Raw genomic sequence first — 6,000 nt, 5'->3', positions numbered from 1 at the left:
GGGGGGGGGGGTGTTAATTGACATATTGATTAGATCATTCCATAACAAAACCCTTTCATTCCTCAGATTAGCACCGTAGATAAAAGATGCGGTGAAGTGAATCTCTTTTTCTGGCCAAGAAATACCACATGTTATGTGTTGACGAGTCTTCTTGTAGAGAGTTACCTTCACAGCTTTACTATATACAACCAAAATTCTCCCAATATGGGAGTGTTCATAATTTGGGATAAGACTCCAACCCGAAAGGATCTTCTTCATGACCTTCTGTGCGTTGTGTTCTAAAAGATGAGTCTCCAAAAGACAGCCAAAGACTAATCGTTGTTGTTGGCACCAAGAACTAAAACATTGCTGCTTATCTGGATCATTGATCCCACATACATTCCAACAAAACATCAACATCACATAAAATTGTCTTAAGTGCATTTAGTGATGGAAGGATAACCTTCCCGCATGAATAGGACCCTTCTTTAGCTTAGCCCTAATTTTCTTCTTCTGGCTCTTGGAGAGAACCAGTGTAAAAGCCCCTTGATAATCATCTAAGGACTTTACTGAGGTCATAGATGATATACGAGAGCAGTTGGGAACGAAATCAACTGTGTTTTGCTTATCCTTGACTACCTCGTTCACCGGCTGATTCAATTCTCCCTTCTCATCTGTTTTAGAGGTGGAGATGGAGGTATCGGGGGTGATTTCACGAGTTTGGACCGGCAAAGCAGGTGATTCAGAACAGGAAGGACTAGGAGGATTGCCAGGGTGCTTTGATGATGAAGCTCCATCCAGATTCTTTTTGACCCAAAGTTTGGCTTTGGGAGAGCTTATGACATCCACTGGAACATCCATAACTTTGGATGACTGAATCAACTTAGAATCAATCTCTTTTCTTTTCCTCCAAGGACAAATGGTCTCTGCGTGGTAAGCTTTCTTACAGGAGGAACAGAGAGGGGGAGTATTAGTACAATGCTTTGAGGAATGACCCGCTTCATCACAAAGTGGGCAAATGGGAGGTAGGTGAGGGCAGGACACAGCGACTCTGTTTGTAACACCTGATTCAAACTGAGCATTGACAAACTCCGGAAGCGGCTTGTGCAAATTGATCTCTGTGAACACTTTAGCGACTTCGAAGTTAGTCATTTGCTTTGTTTCCTTATGAAGGTAAATCGGGTGTCTCATAATGATCGCAATTGTACTCAAGGCAGGAGGGTTATAGAATTCAAAGGGAACATTTCGCAGTTCAATCCAAACTGGAGCAGTCTTTAGGGACGGCTTCGATGGTTGAACTCCCGGCGTCCATTCAGCAACAAACATAGTGGACCCATCAATGGACCATAAACCTTCCTTCAAGACTCGTTGCCTTGTTGAGGCGTTTGGGATTTTGAAAAGGAAAGAATGTGGAGCGCCGAGCTTCGTGACAGTGATGTTCTGATGCCATTTACTCCAGATTAGGTTGACAATTGCACGGATCTTACCAAAGGATGGAGCTTTGCGGTAAAACTGACCAACAACAAAACTCTGCCAAAGGGGTTTACAATCCTCAATAATTTTTTTTGGAATTTTGACACAGAGCTCACCTGAATCCAAGAGGAAAGGAGAGCCACATTTCTTGAGAGAGTAGGAGCCGCCGTAAGTACGCTCAACCCAAGTTAAGGGAGATACAAAATCAACGGTAGCTTCCACTAGTGAAGATGGAGGAGTATCCAAACTTCCATTAGGTTTCAGATCCACGACTTTCGCCGGCGATGGAGGGAGAGGGGCAGCAGATCCAAAAGGGGGAGGAAGAGCTGACGGAGATGGAAGAGGGGGCTTGCGTTTTTTCTTGGCCATGGTCAGAAAGAGAGTCGCCGGTGGTGGCCGCCACCGACTCAGAGAGGCGGAGGAAAAGGAGAGACGTAAGAGTAAAAACCTACCTCGATAAACGTGTCAGAGAGGTCTTCAACAAAACAACTTGTTCGATTCTCCTTCATATATGTATGTAATAATTAGTCTTAGTAAAGAGAAACTCATATTGAATTTGAACATCTTCTCCTAAGTAAGTTCAAAGGTTCGCCCTAGCCGCACTCTCTCTGGCACAACCACCGAGGTTCGTTTCCCCGGCGACGCTGAGTCCGATCGGTGTCGCTGGGCCTTTAGTTCTGTTTCTCCATTGTCCCCTCTGTCCTCTTAGCTCCGTTGATCTCTTTTTTAGTCCCCCCAGAGTCCATTGCAGATCCCAGATCTCGACTCTGAGCATGCTTCAGCTTCTTCCACCCCCTCCCTTCCCTTGGTATATGGTGAGTTCTCTCGCTGCTCTTGCCCCGCTGAGTTCCCAGCCACCGCCTTCCCGGTTTGAGATCCCCAAACGCCCCAACAGCCTCAGATTCCGCTCGTCTCACCGCCTCCTCTCGCAGTCAACATCGACATCTCTTCGCTCCTCGGATTCATTTCCTCTCACCCAATGTGCTATTTGGTTGCAGCTGGATAGGAGCTCTGTCTTGACGCTGGAGATGGTGAAGACTTGGACGCAAATATCTACATCCCCGGCGTTCCCTGTTTCACCCCTGATAATTCTTCGACCCAGGTTTGTGCTTTATTCTGTTATCGGAACCCTGGCAATTAGGTTGCTCTGTTTCATACATGGATTATACATGATTTGGAAGCTACTTCGACCCTCTAAAACTGGCTTGAACTCAACCCCTTTAGACCCATGTGTCTATTTTGTGTTTGGACATGCTCGACAGGATATCTCTGATTGTAGAACTTGCCTACTTAGAGCTGCACTTAAAAAATCTCTACCAAGCCCCAAATCCGAAGTACCAACCGTTCCTGCTTGGTCAAGTCGAGTTTCACTCGATAGCAGAATGTTGGTACCCTCTGATTTGCTTGAAACTCATTTGTGTCGAGACCAGTATCTTAGCTTGGTTTTGAGGACTGCAATGCTGAGCTCCTTTATTGATTCCAACTCGTCAATGTGGCGGTTTTTTACGCTTGCATCCTTTGTCCCTACTTGCTACCTATCACCAAATGGTCGACACATTCAGCTTCATCATGTACCCAGGTTTGAATCATCTCGGGGTGTCACTTATGAAGGAGACAACTTGGTGAAACTGGGCATTTATGATCCTACCTCTATGGAATGGGGGTTACTCATGTTTCACTAGCCTCTCTTCTCTATCTCGACCATGCTCAAAGCTTTCCAGAGTGCAAAGCATCTGCTTCTTGAAGTCTCCGCCTATAAGCTTGAAGACTAGTGGCATTATGACCACCGTTCCAAGTGGTTACCGCAACCTTTTCAAGCTTACCCCACCAAACCACAGAACCACCACCACCATGTTATTGACCGATAACCAGAGCACCCTTATCCTTGCTCTCATCCCTGGCAAAGCTTTTTCTTCAGCTGTAGCCCTTCACACTTCGCCGCGCAGTCTTAGACTCAAGACAGTGGTCATCGTCTTTTCCATTGATTTGATCATGAAAACCGCTTCGATACACCTTGATCTCACAGGTTCCAATATGCCTTATTGCATTTGGCTCATAACTCTCAAGCTTTTAATATCGTTTGCCTCTATCTCTCAGTGTACTTTTATTGTTTTTATCTTTGGAGTGTGTCCTCCTTTGCTATTGTGTAACCCAACCAACTCTCTTTATACGTTGATTTCTATCTAATAGAATGAAATATATAGTTGTCAAAAAAAAAAAGTAAAGAGAGACTCATTAGAAAAAAGTTTGGGAGAATATTATTAATTAAAATGGCTATCAATACAAAAACTTTAGTTGCATTTTGTTTTAGTGTACTCTTCGTTATATCTTCTGGTCATTGTCTTCCTTCAACTCCTGTTGGAAGTTCAAGTACTAACTGTTTATTATTATTTATAGCTTCACTTTCTGTAATTATGAAAATGATGATGATTTCACTATTTGTGAATTGGGTTATTAATATTAATTATTGTTAATCATGCATATGTAGGTTATGGAATAGAGCAGAGGGCAATGACGTGCTTCGAGGATACTGGCTGTTATAAAAAGCACTTAGCAGCCTGCGATCATTATTGTAAAGAAATAAGATTTAGTTACGGCATTTGTATTGGACTCAAATGTTGTTGTGTTGAAAGTACACCTACTCCTAGCTAACTAGCTAGTACGGCTCTCTATAATAAAAGATGATAATTGTAATCAAATGCATTGGTATGATCCGCTTAATAAATAAATCAATAATTTTAAATATACAGAAGAGCTAGAGCTGTGTAATTAAATCAATAATTTTGATGGAAGCATATCAAGATCGATTCCTATACGGAAAAAGTTGCAATTGATTAATTAATTCTGTGTTTATTTGGAAATGGGCAGTCTGAATGGCAAGCTCATACATCATCCAAGTCTGGCCCATGGAGGAAGGCAAAACCATACTCTCTATTCTCTAAACACAATTAATTGCTTGCAGAGATTTAAAACTGCTTCTTACATAGTTTCCCTTTTTTACTTCTGCAGATGTTGTCGTCAAAAGACATAAACTTCGTAGGGTATACATACAAGAACTTTAAGATTGTTAATGATTACCAAGTTCCTGGTCCTGGAATGGGTACAATACTTATACTTTGATCAATGGTTCTTGTATTTGATTTCAATTTTGTTTGAATGTTACTAAATGCTTTAATGTCTTTTTGTAGCAGAGATAAAGAAGAAGAAAAGGTACACAACAATCTCTTTTGTTGGTTCAACATTTGGCTATTTCCAAATCTTGAATATATGTGTGTGCATCAATTGGTTGTGTGTGTTTTTAACTGTTCCCATAGATAATGGACCATCGTAGACCTCATATTCATTAGAAACAACGTCGAGACCACCTTGTGATCGACCTCCTCCTGCTCCGGTTGTTCATGGAAGCTTTCTGAAACTTCTACCACCATAATAGGAAGTGAGGCCAAAACAAGAAAAAAGCTTGCTAAAAGTCAAGGTTGCGGATGAGTTATGTCCCAATGTTTTAGTCGGTAGCTAATATACAAACCGACCACCCCTGTTATCTTTGGACAAGACACAGTTCGATTCCTAATTTGACATGAAAAGTAGATGTATTAATATATAATCTTGTTTATAACTGTGCTAGCTTTTGCACAAAAAAAAAAAAAAAAAAACTGTGCTAGCTAATAATAAAATTTGTGTTGAAGATAAAACTAAAGATACCTATTTTGTATATCCTACTCGAAAGCACATTTCCATTCCTATATAGGGAATATATGTTTCAGTTACTACAGTAAAACCTCTATAAATTAAACCAAGATATTTTATTAATATATAGTGATATTCTATAAATTAATAATAATTATATTATAGTGTAAATTAATAATTATTAATTTATAGATATATTTTTAATAGTTTAAATTTTAAATTTTTTGAATTAAGACAATTTTAGCAAAATAATATTAGACTTTCAGATTTTGTAAATTTTATGCTATTGGAATTGAATTTGTAATATATAGGAAACATTATTAACAATAAATTACAAATACAATAGACAAATTAACTTATACACATAACATACATAAATTCAAATTTATGAATAATAATATTAATTGTTGTATTTTAATAGTCAATCAAACAACCAAAAATGTGAATGATGGATATCTAAAAACTTTTAAAAAATTAGCTATTTTTGTGACATATTACAGAATATTTTATATCATTATAGTTTGAAAATACAACTTAACAACTGTTTTATAGATATGAGCTATAAGAGAAATATATATTATTATATCAGCATATATATATAAATTTACATGTTTATTAATTTATGATATTATTGGGACCATATTTTACATGGGGATTTCAAAAAATTTATTATCTTATCGAATTCTATTATTTTTTACACTTGTCCGACCTGAGACTAGCAAAATTTATTAATTTATAGAGGTTTTACTGTATAACACTAACAATTAATTTTAATTTCTCACCATTTAAAATGATGCACAATTAACACACTTTTAGCGTTAGCGTTACATTTAAAATTTTTGAACAGCATTTTGGTCAATT

This window comes from Camelina sativa, chromosome 19, assembly GCF_000633955.1.
Source record: "Camelina sativa cultivar DH55 chromosome 19, Cs, whole genome shotgun sequence".
Lineage (NCBI taxonomy): Eukaryota > Viridiplantae > Streptophyta > Magnoliopsida > Brassicales > Brassicaceae > Camelina > Camelina sativa.
Note: the sequence above shows the minus strand (reverse complement) of the source record.